The sequence below is a fragment of the Nerophis lumbriciformis genome, linkage group LG25 (genome assembly GCF_033978685.3).
Source record: "Nerophis lumbriciformis linkage group LG25, RoL_Nlum_v2.1, whole genome shotgun sequence".
NCBI lineage: Eukaryota > Metazoa > Chordata > Actinopteri > Syngnathiformes > Syngnathidae > Nerophis > Nerophis lumbriciformis.
Genome location: NC_084572.2, coordinates 22,983,452 through 23,005,542, shown reverse-complemented (window position 1 = coordinate 23,005,542; position 22,091 = coordinate 22,983,452). Strand labels below are relative to the sequence as shown.

At 39.0% G+C, this 22,091-nt stretch overlaps 1 protein-coding gene across 3 annotated transcripts in view; it reads right to left on the bottom strand.

Annotated features, from left to right (window-relative positions):
- Positions 1–21,309, bottom strand: part of evi5l (ecotropic viral integration site 5 like) — a 73,210-nt gene extending 51,901 nt beyond the window's left edge. For all 3 annotated transcript variants that reach the window (XM_061983937.1, XM_061983938.1, XM_061983939.1), the window contains exon 1: positions 21,147–21,309. The gene's annotated coding sequence lies outside the window, so the exon portion shown is untranslated. The remainder of the gene's footprint in view (positions 1–21,146) is intronic.
- Between the last annotated feature and the right edge of the window lie 782 nt (positions 21,310–22,091).

Here is a 22,091-nt window from a genome sequence, read left to right as displayed (position 1 = left end):
TGAATATTTTGGAGACTTGCTCACAAAAAGTTGTTGAAGTGTGCATTTGATGAGTTTTGATTCATTTGCTGCCTCAATTGTAACGCTAGTTTGGTGTTTAAGTAAACATAATATTATGCTTTTGCGTCTAATCCCCGTGTTTTGTTAGCCAGCTGGTGTTAGCCATCTGGTGAAGCAGCCTATTCAGTCATTTTAAATGTCGGGAAACGTTCAGGAGACGAGCTTGAAGTTGAAGTGATTCAATTATAAATAAAGATTTCTACACCTAGAAGTAATAATCAACTTAAAGTGCCCTCTTTGGGGATTGTATTAGAGCTCCATCTGGATTCATGAACTTAATTCTAAACATTTCTTCACAAAAAAAAAAAATCTTTAACATCAATATTTATGGAACATGTCCACAAAAAATCTAGCTGTCAACACTGAATATTGCAATCACTAATTGTTCAAATCTGTATATAAATATGTACATAAAATGTTGTAATTATATTCCAACTCCGCGTTCTTCTCATCGCCGCTGCCGCCGCCGCCCCCCAACCACACCACCACAAATAGATGCCTGTCCTGTGGGAAACACTGATATGTATTTTTAAAATACAAAACATTATGGCCGTTAGCGAAGAAAAATCCATAAATTAGCCGCACCGTTTCATAAGCTGCAGGGTTCAAAGCGTAGGAAATAAATGGCGGCTCATAGTCCGCAAAATACGGCACTTTGCATGTTGTCCACGTGCTGTGAAGACAAATGTGGCTCAACATGTCTGACATATGAACCCAGAAACCATCCAGACACCAGGTTTTGGTTTCTGCCTGTAAATGATGGAGATTTAGGAAGCTACACCTACTCCCCTGCTGAGGCTGTCTAAGCAAAACTAACACTGGGAAGCTTCCTACACTTTGGGACTTAAACGGACTGGGCATATTTACATTAACTAATGTTTTTTCCTGTGTTGAACTCAGTTAATAGCATCACTCTCCTGATAATAGCTTCCTTTGAGTGCTGCTGTGAGAGGAAATTGTCTGGATATAGCCGCGCTAAGCCATCAATTACTTCACAGTTCTTGTTGGGAGTGTTTAAGTGCTGATGCGTTTATTTATTACCTTAAAAATCTTGACAAAGCAAATTGAAACATTGGTATATCACATACCAATACAAGTGAAGCATTAATGATTATTGGCAGGTCTAAACTAGATGACACTACAATTAGTCAAACTCTATGGAAGAGTCTAATCTATTTCAATATCTCTTCATATGACAACAGAGGGCTTATTTACTCAACTCCAGAGAGTACCAGATGTATATTAGGGGTAATGCTTTTTTGCAAAGTTGCATTTTTAGAACAATATTCAATAATATTATATAACTGAGTCATTGTTTTCACTATGACAAATTGGACATGACGGGTGGCCAGACACACCACCTCGCCCCGGAGGTGTAGCTGTCTGCTGGTAAAGGTAATGGTCCTTCTGCAGGTTCACATACAGAAACTTTGTTACATCTTTTTCTTCCTCTATTTAGTCAAGTATGATGTCTTGTCGGCGCAGCACCAGCTACAAGGACCTCACTAAACAATCCAATCTCTACTTTGGGTTTTTTTCGGAGTAGTTTAGCCTTTTTTGAGGTGGAAATGTTGCAAACGACATCTCTGTTGTTTTCACTTTTATGAAAGATTGTAATAATTTTTCAAGTGCATACCGAGTTCTATACAACACGGTCGTTGGGATCCATGAAATACAGATCGCGTTATTCTCGAGATTGTGTTATAATGAAATCCTTATTCGTTATGCGCTGTAGCTCGGCTGCCAAAACCTGCTTGGTGGATAGTGCCTTCACATAAAGTGACGTGAATCCCACATCACGGAATTGGGCGGGCATTATCCACCAGTAGATTTGGAATGTTACATTAACACATTAATAAAAATAAATTATCGTGTCATCAAATATGAATGAAGATTCATCACTTCCGGGATAAGCCATAACCCGGAAGACGCACACATTTGATACACGGTCTGTAATTGCGAGGAGATGCGGTCCATTTTGCTTCAAAAGAGAACTTTGGATAAAACTGAGGTAACTTCTTGGTATTGCAGCGACAACCATTTTTATCGATGCACATCAGGTTTAAAATACCATCTTAAAGCAAAATACGTACTTGAGGATGGCGTCGACAGTGTTGTCAATTCTCTTGGCGCCTTTTTTTGTAAACAGCTATGAGTGACATATCTAGTGACATTTTCGGGTGATATTGGAGACTTTTTTGCAGGCATGTGATTTGAACCTAATGAACAAGACTGAAAATAAGCCGGGGGTCTGGGCTCCGCAAATTTCTGAGGCGCTTGCGTTTTACTTTTTGTTTCTGCTTTAGTGGATTCTACCTTGGATTGTATATCCAATTTCGGTCTCTTCTACTCCTTCTCCACTTCTAACTGCTCCAAATGCAAAAACTATAAAGATTACAAACAATGTTTATTGTATTAGCTAACTTTCTTTATCTGAATAGCCATTTGTAATTTATAGCATGAAATAGACTTAGACTTCCTTTTTATTGTCATTCAAATTTGAACTTTACAGTACAGATAAGAACAAAATTTTGTTGCATTGGCTCATGGTAGTGCGGGATAAAAAAGCAATAAGGTGCAGATATAAATAAATAGATTACTAAATACTAAATATTAAATAAATATATTTAAGTTTCAAAATGATTCAACTATTCAATGTCAAAATATAAACAGTGGAAATAATTAACAAAACACCTTCTGTTGATTTGTTTTACTTGAATTACAATTTTAAAATTGAAGTAATGAATGCAGCTGAAATAGGCTCCAGCACCCCCCACGACCCCGAAACTGTATCATAAGTGGTCAATACCTATACTGTACATAACCACTGCTTCTAGTCCAGTTTTTGGTCGGTACCAGTCAAGTCTGACGACCACCTGTTCTGCTCACTGTGACTACAGTAGTAGTGTGTTGTGAACCAACATCCTTGCCTTTTTGAGCCATATCTCGGTTATGTTATGTAGGCAGTAATAATCCGAGCTCCATATAAAATGGATTTGTAAAGCTCCCCCACATGGCAGTCTGTATTCAAGACTTCAAATTCCTTGTCTAAACCACACTCGTATGTCTGTGTTGTTAAAAGAGGTGGGGGACATAATCGATTTTTAGACGCATCGTAATTCGGACATGGACGATTATAAAATCAATTAGTAAACGTCAAAATCGATGTATTTATTGTAAATACAGTAATAGTTTTAAAATTTGGCTGACTGCAGCGAGCCATCTCATCGAGAGATCCGACTAGCTCCTTTATTATAGGGCTCTTATGTTACAGTTTTGCACACATTTCCATTAATTTAATAAATGTGGGAATTAATTTAACTGGTTCTTATTCCAAAGTTTCTTTTCCAAAGTGATAAACGCTTATTCAGTGAAACGAAAAGAAATGTATAACTGCATACATAAATTAAAGATGCATGAGTAATCGATTTTTTATCAAATCGTAGCTCCAGAATCGTCATCGAAAGGTGCCCAAAGATTCCCACCTCTAGTTGTTAATCATACTCCCGATGAGTAAATCCTCAACTCAAACAGTTTCCAACAAAACTAAACCTAGACTCTGATTTACAACTGCCAATTTTCTTAATAACAAATAATGATATATGGTACCTCGGTTTTTGTCTGTTCCAAAAGATCAGACAAGAAAAAACTAATTGTATAAAAACTGAAGCATTTTTCCCATAAGAAACAAAGTAAATCAAATCAATCTGTCACAGACTAGGATTGGGTAAAATAATCCACTAGACCATGGGTGTCAAACTATGGCCCGCGGGCCAAATTTGGCCCGCCGTGTAATTTCACTTGGCCTTTGAGGCGATATCAAATTAACACTAGAGCTGGCCCGCCGATTATATTCAGTGGCGGTGCGGCGGTAACGCCGCATTCACCGCTAATTGTCATATGCCAATTCTCATACTTGCCAACCCTCCCGGGAGACTCAAATTTCAGTGCCCCTCCCAAAAATCGTCACGTCCGCTTTTCACCCAGTCCAGCGAATGCTGGCCCAGTCACATAATATGTGCGGCTTCAGCACGCACACACACGTGAATGCAAAGCATACTTGGCCAACAGCGATATACACCCCCGTCCCCCCAACCCCGCCCACCTCAACCGACGCACGGAGGGGGGTGGAGGGGTTTGGTGGTAGTGGGGGTGTATATTGCAGCCCGGAAGAGTTAGGGCTGCATGGGATTCTGGGTATTTGTTTTGTTGTGTTTATGTTGTGTTACTGTGCGGATGTTCTCCCTAAATGTGTTTGTCATTCTTGTTTGGTGTGGATTCACAGTGTGGCGCATATTTCTAACAGTGTTAAAGTTATTTATACGGGCACCGTCAGTGTAACCTGTATCGCTGTTGGCCAAGTATGCATTGCATCTACGTGTGTGTGCCTGCTGAAGTCGCACATATTTTGTGATCGGGCTGGCACGTTGTTAGAATGGATGAAAAGCAGACGTGACGACAGCTCGTGGAGGACGATAAACGGAGTGCCTTTAAAGCACACCCCCAGACTGTGGTCCAGGTGGACGAGATATAATGACTGGTGAACAACTTCGTTCGATAACGAAAGATGCCTCAGCTCAAAGCCCGAGCCCCGACATTAATGAACTAGCATCCAAGAAAAGATGGCAGGTATCTGGCTTGGGCACATCAGATTAGATCAGTGTGTTGCAAACTGAGCAGTTTAAAGTCCTGAATGTTTGGTTTATTCATTGTTATTTTATTTTCTAATTTATTAGCCTGTGGAAAAAGTTAATGTTGATATTTACCTCAGAAGACTGCAAATAGAAAAGAGGCATTCAATTTTTATTTAAATTGTATTTGATATGCCATTGACATTTTTTAATTATTATTATTTGAAACCCGATTTTGCATGTCACTATTAAGTTATATAAGCCTTGCTTGTTCAATATTCAATGCAAAACTTGTTTGGGTCCCTATTAAAAGGTTAATTTGTTCAACCTTGGCCCGTGGCTTTGTTCAGTTTAAAATTTTGGCCCACTCTGTATTTGAGTTTGACAACCCTGCACTAGACCGTTAATGGATCTATATCTTTAAAATTTTGCAACATTGGTTTAGGGTGACACCATGCTAACAATAGCTTTCGACAACAAGCCGTTCCGGGAAAAACAAAAGAAAGTGAGGGACCCACCAGCATTTCCACCCGACTCTCCACAGGCCTTGAAGATACAAAACCGGGGCAACATTTTAGGGGAAATTTCATTGAAAACTGAATCATACGAAAAGTGGGACATACGAAAACCGAGATACCACTGCATATGTATTTAAATGTTTTCCTTAGTCAGCTGACCAGCTCAATAAAATGGTACCAAAACATGTGAAAGAAAAGACATTCAGCTACTATTAATATGTATAATGGGTTCAAACAAAGTTCTCACAAAGCTTTGGGGCTCAAATACAGAGTGGGCCAAAATTTAAAACTGAACAAAGCCACGGGCCAAGGTTGAACAAATTAACCTTTTAATAGGGACCCAAACAAGTTTTGCATTGAATATTGAACAAGCAAGGCTTATATAACTTAATAGTGACATGCAAAATCGGGTTTCAAATAATAATAATTAAAAAATGTCAATGGCATATCAAATACAATTTAAATAAAAATGGAATGCCTCTTTTCTATTTGCAGTCTTCTGAGGTAAATATCAACATTAACTTTTTCCACAGGCTAATAAATTAGAAAATAAAATAATGAATAAACCATTCAGGTCACATTGCTATTTCTGTCCAATTATTAGGACATTGTTGGTATATTGGTAAGAATCCAAAAAGCAGCAGCAGCACCCACAAAAACAAAATAGAGCACAATTGAGTCAGTGTGGAAGCTACAGGGCTAGTCAGATCCAGTTACAAATCTGCAGCCTACAAGAACAATAGGGTAGAGTACAAGAGCAATAATGTAGACAGAAGAGCTGCAGCGGGCAGGTCATCAAATCGCTCTCTGTGTCAGCAAAGAAGATGAAATGCAGCCCTGTGCACTGCCCTGGTCAAGGACCACAACACTGAATGCCCGCAGCCTAGCCCTGAAGGAGCATTCTTGGGAAGGAGGTGTGGTTGCATTTTGATTTTGGTTTGCATTGGTAATGAATGTTCCAGTAAGTAGGGCTGGTTGGTATACCCGTATTACAGTTAATACCAGTATATTTTAGAAATAGATATATATTTGAGACAATACCGCCATACTGGTATCTTTTGATGTGCCTTTGTTATGGCCGTTTGCCCTTCTCTGCGCTTGATGCAATACAACAAACTTTTCAAAAGAATATGGCTGCACAGTTGCAAACTTCTCGACTCTCGAGTGATGCAATGCGTTGGTCACCGACTGCATTGGCTATTGGTGAGTGACTACAGATTTATTTACACATACATCAATTTGCTTGGGAACCTTTATCTCTTTGTGTAGCAAGTTTATTACTTATCTCATCTGTATATGTTGTTCAATTCTGTTAGCGACATAGCACAGCAACTAGCGATAGATCCTCTCTGCTGCTCGCTTGGTGTGTCAAATGTTTCGCTACTCCGCGGCTTGAAAGTGCCTCTCCCCATAGCCTGTGCGGACTAACCTAGTATAACGGCTGGGTAGCTGAAGAGTATTTTCAAACTTATCAGCCAGCGGCCTTCATCCCAGTTAGCGAGTAGAAGCTCCATGTATCCCCACGCACAAGCATGAGGTTATAAACCTAAAGTTGATGGACAAAATAAACAAAAACTGCTTTGACATAGTAATGGCTAACTCATTACTTTATAACAATAAGCAACACGTTACGTTACTACTTACTAGGGCTGCAACTAACGATTAATTTGATAATCGGTTAATCTGTCAATTATTACTTTGATTAATCGATTAATAATCAGATAAAGAGACAAACTACATATCTATCCTTTCCAGTATTTTATTGAAAAAAAAAACAGTATACTGGCACCATACTTATTTTGATTATTGTTTCGCAGCTGTTTGTACATGTTGCAGTTTATAAATAAAGGTTTATAAAAAATAATTTTAAAAATAAAAAAATTGCCTCTGCGCATGCGCACAGCATAGATCCAACGAATCAATGACTAAATTAATCGCCAACTATTTTTATAATCGATTTGTTGTTGCAGCCCTACTACTTACAACAAAAATAATCTGAGTGCTCTCAACACTGTTTTTTTCGCCATAAAACAACCTTAAGCACTTTGTACGTTTTGTTTAAGATACCGGTACAGGGTTTTCCCTAAACTGCCAAGATACCTGTGGCGGTGGGGGCGTGGTTATAGACGTGGTCATGACGTCATTGAGTAGTTGATATATGTTTTTTTTTGTTTTTTTTTAAAGGGCAAAAAATCTATACACACATTTAAAACAAATATTTTATTAATTAATATTAGCATATATATGTTTTTATTGTTTTGCCATAATTTCAATTGTTGCTGCGTTTTGTACAAAGTACTTTGTTGAGATTTTTTTCAAGTGTTTACAGACTTCTAATGACATTTTTAAAATGAAAAAGAACTAGCAACAAATCTTGCATCTTCTTCGGGCGTTATTATAGAATGTACTCTTGTTTAGAGACTTCTGTCCCTCGTTGTCCGTGACTGAAGATGCTGAAGCGAGCATTACGTCACACTTGCTTCGCACTGTTGCTCCAGTTGGACTTTCTCCTTTTAAAAGCCACCACTGTCCTCTTAATATTTGCACATTTTGTAGATATCTGCAATATATGTAAAAGTCACGTCCACATCTCAGTAAGTATAAAATAAAAATCAGAAGAGGAAATTCAGTACCACTGCACGATCTTAATTTATACAAAAGTTTGCACAAGTCTTAGATCCTACACAAACTTTGATGAACTCATGACTTTTCAGCAGTCCTTTTGACATACCGTAGAGTACTGATAAAATATAAACAATTAGCAGCATTACAACATATAGCCCCCGACTTGCATGAAACAGAGTAGTGTAGCAAGGGCCAAGAAAGACCTTTTGGTGAGGACCTGCTTAAGTGAGCATACACAGGAATTAACTTCTGCTAGTTGAAACAGCAGTGGCTGAACAATCCATGTTCTTAAAAGTCAGGACTTTGAAAAACAAACAAAAAAATTTATGATAAAATCAAATAATTAAACAGAAAAAAGGTAGTAGCACTATTATAGACAAACACGGAAAAATATTATTTGATGACGAGCAGATAGCAACCCGATGGGTTGAATATGTAACCAAGTTATATGGTGACAAAAAGAGAGCAGGAATGCCCCTGATAGAGTCAACTGATGGACATAATATTATGAGGAAATAGTAAATGCTATCAAGACAAAGAAAGCAAAAGCTAACTTTCCAGATGATATGCCAACAGAATCACTGAAAGCTCTAAATTAACATAATACAAAATTATTAACAAGATTGGGGAACACAATTTACAACAGAGGATCTGCTGAATTGGGACAATCCATTATTGTTCCCTTGCCAAAAACAAAGAAAAAAACAACAAAAGCAGATTTCCGAACTATCAGCCTAATGAGTCATTTGACAAAATTACTCCTTAAAATGATACAACAAACAGTAACAAAGGGAATCAATGAAGAAATAAGTCAACTACAAAGTGGTTTCAGACCAGGCATGATTACTCGAGGGGATCCTCAATTTAAAGATCATCAGTGACAGAATGTTGGAGACCAATCAAGATGTTTACATTTGCTTCATAGACTATACCAAATGTTTTGATAGAGTCAAACATTCCAAAATTATTGAATGTCTGTCCGAAATTGGCATATGTTAATATTAAAAAAGGAGTAAGACAAGTTTGTGATTGTCCCCAAGTCTGTTTAATTTATATACCGAAAACATTTCAGAGAAGGCGAAGACATGGCAGGTTTATCTTTAGGCGGTCTTAAAGTAAATAATCTACGATACGTTGATGATACATCCTTGTTCACACTGAACACAAACAACATTCAACTTTTACTAATTGTCGTTAATGATAAAGGCAAACCATATGGAATTAAAATGAATATGAAAAAAAACAAAGCAATGGTATGGTAGTAAGAAAAAAATCAACCAGTTCCAATAATCCCTACAATAGATGCAGAGCTATAGAACAATGATCAAATATCATGTATTTGGGCGTAAGCTTGCACACAGTTTTAGACACCTTTGTTCGCGGGGTTTTGGAGTATTTTTTTAACAGCGGGAAATCAGTGACGTCACGAACTAACGGACATATTTATGTTGGCATTCTTTGACATATGAAAGCCTCCTAGCGCTCTTCTGAGCCTACACAGCTGAGACCGTATATTCCTTCTCGATTCATGCCGTACCGCAGGCTCAGAGTCTATAAAATAAATACAAAGATAAATATTTACGTGTTTATTTGTCCATGACATTTGGGCCACAAAGATATTGGATTAGCCGCTGAACTCAGATGGAAAAAGGCAGCGACATTGCGACTTGGCTTGAAGGAACTTCAATGAAAAGGTCGGATAAATGATTATTTTCATCTAATCGTGCTACGCGCAAAATAACACTGATGAGCAACATGCTGGGGATTTTTTTTTTTTTTTTTTTTTAAATCCAGCTCTGGAGTCTGCATCAATCAGAGAGTATTAAGCCAGTGCACCGAGTGAAGCAGGGCTATTCAACTGAGGGCCCGGGGGCCAAATCTGGCCCCAGAATGACACTATACCAGCCCCTGAGTTCAGTTAAAGATTGGGGAGACAATCCTATTTGCAAGAAATTGCTAAAAACAATACAGTGCTCCTGTTGTATAAAGGAACTTGGACCACTGTAAACACATGGCATTCTTGTAATGACATATAAACCTTGCTAGCAAACATAACACTGGGGTCCAAATGTGTGATTTACATAACTAAATTCTCTCCTTTTAGGCAGTAACATTTTTTTCATAATATGATTTATGTAACTAAAATGTTGCTGTAGCTTGTTTACTTCAGATGCAGTCAGAGCTCATTTGTTTCACCTCTTTAATTAGATTAGAGGTGTTTTTCAAGGTTCCATTTGAGGTCCTCTCTTTTTTTTTTATATATCATTTGGCCAATAAAGTAGACGTTTAGTAATATCGTCAAATGTTTTAATTACCGAAAAAACTTCATTTATTAATGCATTTTAGGCGCATGCGCACTAGCGTCATTTGGCTTGATAATCATGGCGGACTAACGACACAGACTTTGCTCCGGAGCGCTTGGTTTAACGTCATTTTCCCACACCTCTTGGCATGTGTTTAAGAGCGCACTGCTGTTAGATGGCGACATGTGTGGACAATTTTGGAGACCGACGCACTTGTCCCCACACTAAAAGTATACAGCAAAAGAGAAAACTATTTGATGTTGCTTTTATTTTCTCAATACAGCATCCATCAGCTGCTGTGACAGAGTTAATGAGGTGAGGAAACATGCAGCAGGTGATGTGTTGGGAACGTTGTCAAAACTTGTTCATAAAGTCTTTAGTTTGTTGACTGGGATGATCACTTGTCCTTTATTTAACAGCAAACTGTGTCAGTGTTCAAATAACATCAGTACTAGCTAAAACATTTTGTCATCTCATCGAGTTGAACGCAGGCTGTGAAGATTGTGTATTCGATGTGAGAGGTGTCACTCCTGTTTTTTTTTGTTTGTTGGCCAAACAAATGTCATTTAATTTTCCTGAGGGAACTCTCCTGAAGGAATCAATAAAGTACTATCTATCTATCTAAACTGTTGTACTGAACCACAAGGAGGCGTTGGAGAAGAACAAAGCTTGTTTATTAGACTTAATCTTCATTAACCAAACTGCTTTGTGTTTTATTTTGATATCAAAAAGTAAACGCCATATTTTTTTACATAAAGTAAACGCCATGGTTTTTTTTACATTACTTGTGTTTTTTTCATGTCACAAAAGGTATTACTTCAAAAACTATTCATGCGACACATAATTGTGTTCATGTTTTATTGTGTATAGTTAATTCCTATATGACATATTTCTGCTCAAACTCTTAATGGATCTGTCCCAATACAGCATCTACATATACATATACATATATCGATGTACATAACTTGAAACTTTTTTTTAATAAAAAATAAAAATAAAAATAAAAACTCCCTCTATCAAAATGTAAAAATAGAGATAAAGGCATCATGTAATGTCAAAAAGCTGACAAGTTGATATTATTAAAGAATTAAAAAAATAATATTTGTCTTTAGATATAAGGATAACGTTTATATATAGCCTTTTTATTAGCCATTACAAATGACATGATGGTATTATGTTCACACCCCAACACTGCTTTACCAAACAGTCAATAATCATGATTTAAATATTGATAACAATAATCTTAATTATTACTTTGGCCATAATTGGCAGCCCTAGCTCTCATACATGAACACTATTTTTATCTATATGGACAAAAAGTGCTCAAAATATAATATAATATAATATAATACACACACACACACACACACACACACACACACACACACACACACACACACACACACACACACACACACACACACACACACACACACACACACACACACACACACACACACACACACACACACACACACACGCACACACACACACACTTTGGAGACCCTGCCTTGAAAGAAAATAATGTTTGCCTTGGTGCCCTTTTAACTTGCCTTGGTTTCCAAAAATATGAGCCCTCCTTTAAGGAAACACTTGCCTTGACCTTAAAAAGTTAAAATTCGAGGCCTACCAGTTTGTAGAGTCAAGAAACAGACTTAACTGAAACACATTTAAGCTAGGTGTATTTTGATGTCAGGCAAACACGGTGTGATGGAGCGACGTCAGACGGCGACTTACTGTATATTTGTTATATCAGTGGATGCTATCTTGCTTCAAAGCAACTTTATGGATATTACTTCAAATTTTCCCTTATTTGAGTGCATTACTGGATGGCTATGAGGAAGGTTGATAAAGTGCGGTAGCAGCAGTCATGAGTGAAGCGTGTTCACTTTAAACTGACACTAACTTATTAGCGTTCGTGACTGAGGAACTTTTGGCGGAATATTGTTGTTACAAACTTCTGTGTGGTGTTGCTTGCTAATTTGTGATTATTCCAAGATGATTTTCAATATGTAGCAGTGGCAGCTGAAATTAATTTGTCATAATTATGAACAAAGCTGGATTGAAAAAAAAAACGTGAGCAGTATTGTTAGTCCAGAATCTTTACAGTCCAAGAGGACCGACCGTATTAGGAACCGATACAAAAACATATTGGTGCTTTGTATACATCCCTACCTAGCACTAACTCCTGTTCCATCATACTTTCTCTAAGATTACCCTTTTTCTGGACTCACTAGGACAACAACATATTATTTCGGCATTTGATTGCTGAAAATGACTAATTATGTTATAAAATGTGGTGGAGTGGCTGCCGTCCAGAAACTTGAGGGTTTGTGGTTCGATTCCAGCTTCCACCACCATCTTAGTCACAGCTGCTGTGTCCTTGGGATTGACACTTGCATGTATGGGTTTGTCCATTATAAAGCACTTAAAACAGTGGTGAAAAGAACTACATAGTGTAAATATCAATCATTCATGTGTTCACAAGTGTAACACTCCTAGAAATGTTATTTCATTCTCTCACACACACAATTCTAATAAATAATTCCATGACTTATCACTTTCACATAGTTGTATTATGAGCCCACAGTAGTTAAAAAAAACTATTTGAATGAATGGGCTGAGTAAGAGGTGAGTCATAAGCGTAGCACGTCTTTGGCCTATCCCTTGGGGTCTGTGTCCGTAGGATCAGATCCAAAGTCTGGAAGTACTTTGAAAAAAAAAAAAAGAAACTTAGTTCACAAGGAAATCAGAATGAGCTATTTGTTTCCGTTGGTGCTGAGACTTGTGACATGCCTTTTGCATGTTGAGAGGATTCCACAGATAAGCCTGAAAGTCAACTCATTGTACCCCTGACACGGCAAAGTAGGCCTACTCATCATTTTATCACAGGGGGTGGGGGTTCAAGGCAGGATTACAGCCAACAGACTATGATCAACACCTGGGTAAATGACTACATACTGTATTGTATGTTGAGTAGTCGTGACATATACATACCATTAATTAGTAGTTATTGATTAATCATGTCTTGAAGAAACTAAGCAAACATACAGTGCACTACTTGGCTGTAGCCAAGGACGATTCAGTCTCAACTTTGTGGTCAGAAGAACAACATGACAAATTTTAATTTCCCATCGGGGATTAATAAAGTATTTCTGATTCTGATTCGACGATGGGAATTTATGCTATATCCATTGCACAAGGCACAACTCCTCTGGGCAACAATATTCTGCTCAGTACAACACCGGCATGGAAACAGGAGTTGAGAACATAGAAAGATTTACTCATGCTATTAAAAATTTAAATTTCAAAAGTAACAAAAGCAGATGGATTCATTTGGTTTTGCAAGATTCTGGAAAATATTTTCTTGCTTAGACTTGCGATCAGGGCTTCAGCTATTGAATATTTAAGTAGTCAAGTAATCCATCTATAAGTTTGCTCGAGTAATAGAATAATCGGATAAAACACACTTTATAGTCTAAATGCATATTTAAAGAAAAATTGTCAATACACACAAATATCTTTCTGCTTGCAATAACCCTTTTTTTTTTTAAATATATATAATAAATGCCCTTCAACATTGAAATTGAACTTTTAACGTGTGCATTAAAAAAATTAAGAAAAGAAAATCTCTTTGCCGTTTGCCGCCATACAGATCATGGCACCCACACACCACCGCTCGCATGTGCGCTCTATTGCAATTATGACCATGTATTTAAAGTTCCATGCACCCCATGCAGTCCAGAGTTTATCATTGTTTTAGTTACACTCAAACGATTAATAGAAGCAACAAAATACAAATCTAAGATGTTTCGTAATGTAGTTAATTGATTTAATCGATTAATTGTTGCAGCCCTAATTGGAATTGCGATTTTCTGGGATTATTTTGTCCACACAAGCGCCCACGCACGCACACCATGTTCAAATCCAAGTCTTTCTGCTTTTCTTAAAAGGTCTGATGAGATCAGGCACCCAAAACATGATGTCTTTCGGGTCACATACACTTGTAGAATTTTCCTTTAAATGGCAGATTTTTTTTAACCAGATTATATGTTGGACGTAATAAAGAGGCTGTAAATGATACCCCCCCCAGGTTATGTACTGCAAAGAGACAATGTTTCTGACGACTTCGCTTGTCTTTTTGGTCCCGTTAAAACGGACTCGATAAGAGTCTGTGTGAAGGCAGTCCAGGTCTGAAAGACCAGAACAAAGACCCTTCTCTTTTACAGTCTTTGTCACCTTACCAGCAGACTCTGGTCTTGAGTGAGGCAAGTGTGAAATCCGATCGCACCAAACTCTGACCAAAAACACCAAATACAAACATAACCTGGTGAGGCAGAGCAACACCCAACAGAACAAACTTCAATGTAAACTCATAAGTTTAATGTCATAATCAAACATACAGTACTACCTTGACTTACGAACTCAATTACTTTCACGAATTAGCTCAGAACTCATAACACTCGTATCTCAAATCTGCTCCCCCGATTGGAAAATAATTTTAAATCAATGTCATCTGCGCAAGGCCCTCTCAAGAAACCACAATTTTAACATGTAACATGCCTTTTGATAAAAAACACTTTTAGATGCGCCTGGGCAATATACCCTAAAATTTGTAGAAAAAAACATTGATTTTTTACTTTTTAAATAGTCTGCAATTTAAAAAAAACAACTTTATGGATAAAATCGATTTAACGCCCAAGCCTACTTTTAGATAGGAAATATTGTTTGAAAAACATAACAATAGTATGTACTACAAACAACTACAATAGTTTTATGAAGTAATATAATAATAATATTCAGCATTTACCTTGGGGAACAGGCCTTTGTAGGTGTCCCTTATGGGCTGCTTCTCTGTCGTGTAGCAATAGGAATTAAGCAATAGTTGTTCATGTTGCACGGGGACGTCTTTGGGTGACGGTAAGAGTTAACAGCAACTGACATGTACGTTTGTGTACAAAAGTAATGCTTAATCGTGTAGTTTGTTGAGTCAGGACGAGATGGAATTAACTGAAACACGTCAAACACAGAGTCAGCAGCTTCTTCATATTTTTATGAATAAATGTCTGTCGTTTGGATGTTTGTGGCTAAATGCCGCAGAGGCTGACTGGCGGATTGTGTGATGTGGACTGACAGTGCTGCAGTCGGGCTGACTCTATAAAGGCAACATAGGCTAACTTTATAAAATGTATATCATTTTTGTTACATCTCAGCTGGTATATGTCAGCTGCTAAAAAACAAATCTTACATACAAAGGAAAGTCCTACAAGTCTATCTGACCAGAAAGTTGCCTTGGGTGCATGAGATCATCTGCTAATGTACATGTCACATGTCTTTAAGTATATCATTAGCTGTGACCATTATTACGTCTGCTGACAAAAATACAAGTATGATTACTAGCCAGACCGCATTTAAAGGAAAATGTATTTTGCCCATCATCCACAATCCCTATGTGAGTCAAGAATGCACATCTTTCTCAGTTTTGAGGGTTCTATACAAGTTAAAAAAAAATGCTATTATGAAGCAGTTAACCATGCAGCGAATTGGGATTCATCATTTCTGCCTAGAAACGCTTTAAAACAAAACATCAAAAAACAGCCAACATCGTTCCATTTACATGCTGTGCCTTGCATATTAACCAAGCTTCTACCTTTTTCCTACATTTTGAACCCTGCGGCTTAAAAAAAACAGTGCGGCTGATTTATGGAGTTTTTTTTCCGCTAATGCCCGTAATGTTTTGTGCTCAATAGTTTTCAGTAAACCCAAGCAAAGGCCTGAAAAGGTGTGTTATCGTTTGTGCAACGGCGCCATCTTTGATGGAGTTTGCTCACTGCAGGTATTGAGGGTTGAAAATGTATTTCTTGTTTTGATGCGACAAACCGGAAGTAAACCCGTCCATAGCATTTTTGCTCGATAGTATTCTTCGTTCATCACTCCAGGCAACATAAGTTTTACAATTTACCTAAAACCATCCTTACTTGTTAAACCGTCCCATGTGTGATGTCTATAGGAGTGTTTTCATGAATATTTGTAAGCACCATCGTAATGCAATAGCTAATATGCTAACATGTTTACAAGTAGAAGTGTGGGAAATAATCGATTTTTAGATGCATCAAAATATGGACATGGATGATTATATCATAGATTAGTAAACGTCCATAATTGATCATCGATGTACAAACCCCGTTTCCATATGAGTTGGGAAATTGTGTTAGATGTAAATATAAATGGAATACAAATATTTGCAAATAATTTTCAACCCATATTCAGTTGAATATGCTACAAAGACAACATATTTGATGTTCAAACTGATAAACTTTTTTTTTTTTTGCAAATAATCATTAACTTTAGAATTTGATGCCAGCAACACGTGACAAAGAAGTTGGGAAAGGTGGCAATAAATACTAATAAAGTTGAGGAATGCTCATCAAACACTTATTTGGAACATCCCACAGGTGTGCAGGCTAATTGGGAACAGGTGGGTGCCATGATTGGGTAGCTTCCCAAAAAATGCTCAGTCTTTCACAAGAAAGGATGGGGCGAGGTACACCCCTTTGTCCACAACTGCGTGAGCAAATAGTCAAACAGTTTAAGAACAACGTTTCTCAATGTGCAATTGCAAGAAATTTAGGGATTTCAACATCTACGGTCCATAATATCATCAAAAGGTTCAGAGAATCTGGAGAAATCACTCCACGTAAGCGGCATGGCCGGAAACCAACATTGAATGATCGTGACCTTCGATCCCTCAGACGGCACTGTATCAAAAACCGACATCAATCTCTAAAGGATATCACCACATGGGCTCAGGAACACTTCAGAAAACCACTGTCACTTAATACAGTTTGTCGCTACATCTGTAAGTGCAAGTTAAATCCCTACTATGCAAAGCGAAAGCCATTTATCAACAACATCCAGAAACGCCTGTCGGCTTCTCTGGGCCCGAGATCATCTAAGATGGACTCATGCAAAGTGGAAAAGTGTTCTGTGGTCTGACGAGTCTACATTTCAAATTGTTTTTGGAAATATTCGACATTGTGTCATCCGGACCAAAGGGGAAGCGAACCATCCAGACTGTTATCGACGCAAAGTTCAAAAGCCAGCATCTGTGATGGTATGGGGGTGCATTAGTGCCCAAGGCATGGGTAACTTACACATCTGTGAAGGCACCATTAATGCTGAAATGTACATACAGGTTTTGGAACAACAAATGCTGCCATCTAAGCGCCGTCTTTTTCATTGACGCCCCTGCTTATTTCAGCAAGACAATGCCAAGCCACATTCAGCACGTGTTACAACAGCGTGGCTTCGTAAAAAAAGAGTGCTGGTACTTTCCTGGCCCGCCTGCAGTCCAGACCTGTCTCCCATCGAAAATGTGTGGCGCATTATGAAGCGTAAAATACGACAGCGGAGACCCCGGACTGTTGAACGACTGAAGCTCTACATAAAACAAGAATGGGAAAGAATTCCACTTTCAAAGCTTCAACAATTAGTTTCCTCAGTTCCCAATCGTTTGAGTGTTGTTAAAAGAAAAGGTGATGTAACACAGTGGTGAACATGCCCTTTCCCAACTACTTTGGCACGTGTTGCAGCCATGAAATTCTAAGTTAATTATTATTTGCAAAAAAAAAATAAAGTTTATGAGTTTGAACATCAAATAACTTGTCTTTGTAGTGCATTCAATTGAATATGGGTCGAAAAGGATTTGCAAATCATTGTATTCCATTTATATTTACATCTAACACAATTTCCCAACTCATATGGAAACAGGGTTTGTATTTCTTTTCGCGAGACCTCGCCACACTTTTTGCGAGATCTCGCAAAAATGCTTTTTCCTATGTCAGTGAACCGGAAGTAAAACAGAAACAGCGATGATGAACCGGAAGTGAAACAGACACAGCGATGGAGGAGCCTACCCATCATCCGTGGGAGAAGTTTATTGATTTCTGTTTTAGTATTGGCCTAACATATAAAGACATCAAATCGTAATATGGTCCCACAACAGAGCGCAGATAATGGGTAAAACATTTTTTCCCTCCATGTCCTTTTAGGGCAGTGGTTCTTAACCTGGGTTCGATCAAACCTTAGGGGTTCGGTGAGTCGGGCTCAGGGGTTCGGCGGAGGTCGAGACACTCCTGACTCATCGTGTGAATAAAAACTTCTCCCTATCGGCGTATTACGGATACGGCAACAGCAGAAGTCAGACTGATTTGCAGGTGTGTAATTTGTTGTCAGTTTATGCACTGTGTTGGTTTTGTTGTTTGAACAAGGTGATGTTCGTGCACGGTTCATTTTGTGCACTAGTAAAAAAACATGGTAACACTTTAGTATGGGGAACATATTCACCATTAATTAGTTGCTTATTAACATGCAAATTAGTAACATATTGGCTCTTAAATAGTCATTATTAAGTACTTATTAATGCCTTATTTGTCATGGCCTTATTATAACCCTAACCCTCTAACCCTGGCCCTAACCCTAACCAAATAACTCTAAAGTAAGTCTTTGTTACTTACAAACCCCGTTTCCATATGAGTTGGGAAATTGTGTTAGATGTAAATATAAACGGAATACAATGATTTGCAAATCATTTTCAACCCATATTCAATTGAATGCACTACAAAGACAAGATATTTGATGTTCAAACTCAAACTTTTTTTTTTTTTTTGCAAATAATCATTAACTTTAGAATTTGATGCCAGCAACACGTGACAAAGAAGTTGGGAAAGGTGGCAATAAATACTGATAAAGTTGAGGAATGCTCATCAAACACTTATTTGGAACATCCCACAGGTGAACAGGCAAATTGGGAACAGGTGGGTGCCATGATTGGGTATAAAAGTAGATTCCATGAAATGCTCAGTCATTCACAAACAAGGATGGGGCGAGGGTCACCACTTTGTCAACAAATGTGTGAGCATATTGTTGAACAGTTTAAGAAAAACCTTTCTCAACCAGCTATTGCAAGGAATTTAGGGATTTCACCATCTATGGTCTGTAATATCAAAGGGTTCAGAGAATCTGGAGAAATCACTGCACGTAAGCAGCTAAGCCTGTGACCTTCGATCCCTCAGGCTGTACTGCATCAATAAGCGACATCAGTGTGTAAAGGATATCACCACATGGGCTCAGGAACACTTCAGAAACTCACCGTCAGTAACTACAGTTGGTCGCTACATCTGTAAGTGCAAGTTAAAACTCTCCTATGAAAGGCGAAAACCGTTTATCAACAACACCCAGAAATGCCGTCGGCTTCGCTGGGCCTGAGCTCATCTAGGATGGACTGATACAAAGTGGAAAAGTGTTCTGTGGTCTGACGAGTCCACATTTTAAATTGTTTTTGGAAACTGTGGACGTTGTGTCCTCCGGACCAAAGAGGAAAAGAACCATCCGGATTGTTATAGGCGCAAAGTTCAAAAGCCAGCATCTGTGATGGTATGGGGGTGTATTAGTGCCCAAGACATGGGTAACTTACACATCTGTGAAGGCGCCATTAATGCTGAAAGGTACATACAGGTTTTGGATCAACATATGTTGCCATCCAAGCAACGTTACCATGGACGCCCCTGCTTATTTCAGCAAGACAATGTCAAGCCACGTGTTGAAACCAACGTGGCTTCATAGTAAAAGAGTGCGGGTACTAGACTGGCCTGCCTGTAGTCCAGACCTGTCTACCACTGAAAATGTGTGGCGAATTACGAAGCCTAAAATACCACAACGGAGACCCTCGGACTGTTGAACAACTTAAGCTGTACATCAAGCAAGAATGGGAAAGAATTCCACCTGAGAAGCTTAAAAAATGTGTCTCCTCTTTTCCCAAACGTTTACTGAGTGTTGTTAAAAGGAAAGGCCATGTAACACAGTGGTGAACATGCCCTTTCCCAACTACTTTGGTACGTGTTGCAGCCATGAAATTCTAAGTTATTTATTATTTGCCAAAAAAAAATAAAGTTTATGAGTTTGAACATCAAATATCTTGTCTTTGTAGTGCATTCAACTGAATATGGGTTAAAAAGGATTTGCAAATCATTGCATTCCGTTTATATTTACATCTAACACAATTTCCCAACTCATATGGAAACGGGGTTTGTAGAATATGTTCCCCAAGTGTCCAAAAAACTCTAAATTAAGTCTTTGTTACTTAGAATATGTTCCCCAAGTGTCCAAAAAACTCTAAATTAAGTCTTTGTTACTTAGAATATGTTCCCCATACTAAAGTGTTACCAAAAACAAATAACTTTGTCTTGAATTTGAAAAAAAAAAAACATTTTATTTTTCACTAAAGAAGGGTTCAGTGAATGCGCATATGAAACCGGTGGGGTTTGGTACCTCCAACAAGGGTAAGAACCACTGCTTTCGGGGCTCTGTAGTTTTCTAATAATGGCTCAGTCACAAACAATAATAGCAGACATCCTTAAACCAAACAGCTACCCCTAAAGATGAGTGTCCCTTACAACACAATTTTGAAATGATAGGGTTTCCCTATTGAGCTCAATTTGAAGATGGCAGCTCATCTCTCATATCCGAGCTGGCCTCCTTCTATCGAGTAAGGACGCCTGGACAACAGGCCTGCCCGCATGCTCTGCAGTCGACTGACAGCCGACGTGGAATCAACATCTGTAGTGGTGAAAGTCATCTCCTCTTGCAGGGGGGGCGAACACACCGGCTTCCCACAGCAGCGAGGTTGTGTAACAACAGCGTGGAATGAGGACAACACAACACGGACATGACACGCGACAACAGTCTGCAGCTATGATGCGTTTACGGGTTTATGCAAATGAATGGCGGCGTCTCATTTGAGAAGCTATATGACGGAACATAACACGGAAATCCAAGAACCACACGGATAATTGCCGCCGGAGGAGCGAGGAACATTCGACCGGACAGCCGTCGGTGTTGTTGCTATGTGGGCCCGAGCAGTTTACAGGCACCGAATTGCCACCAACGTGGTATATGGCGACAACATTGTCGCCTATAAATATATACAAATAAATGCAACAAATGCTTACCAGGCGTGCTTTTCCATGCCGGGGCGGTGCAGTTCGGTCTCTCCCAGTCTTAAACGTCAACAATGGCCATCTTATCCGCTAATTAAAACCTTAATAGACCACCGAGGAGGACACGCTCACACGCACGGGCGGTCCGCGTCCAACGCAGTGCCATCCCCCCCCCCCCCCCCCGTCGCCCTGCCAGCTCCAACAGCTGCCAAATTAAAGGGGAAGTTAATGTATTTCTATTTTTTCTTTACTTCTAATTGACGAAAATAGGCATTAACTCCGCCATGTAGACGCCGGTTTGACGGGAACACCGCGCGAGTCACTGACAAGGAAATCATTCGGAACGGCTCGTGATTCTGCAGGCTCCGAGGAGGGGCGAGCCAATCAGCGTTTAGAATGCTTTATGATTGACACATCATCAGCCAATCGTCTTGTGGAATGGCAGGCTCCCCAGTCAAGCGGAATGACCGTAGCTGCCAATCACCGTTGATATTCATTATGATGGAAGGCGGGGCTTGCAGGTGTCGCACAGAGATATAGTTGGCAGACGAATGCAATTATAATTGCACATACAATATGTGGGAGTCAAAGTGCATTAAAAACAGCAAAAATGTTTTAAAATGGCCAGTGCTTCACTTGGATAATGTAAGTCCCATCTTAAAACTAATTTGTATACTCTAGCCTTTAAATAGACCCCCCTTTTAGACCAGTTGATCTGCCGTTTCTTTTCTTTTCTCCTCTGCTCCCCTCTTCCTTGTGGAGGGGAGGGGGGGGGGGCACAGGTCCGGTGGCCATGGATGAAGTGCTGACTGTCCAGAGTCGGGACCCGGGGTGGACCGCTCGCCTGTGCATCGGCTGGGAACATCTCTGCGCTGCTGACCCGTCTCCGCTCGGGATGCTGTCCTGCTGGCCCCACTATGGACTGGACTCTTACTATTATGTTGGATCCACTATGGA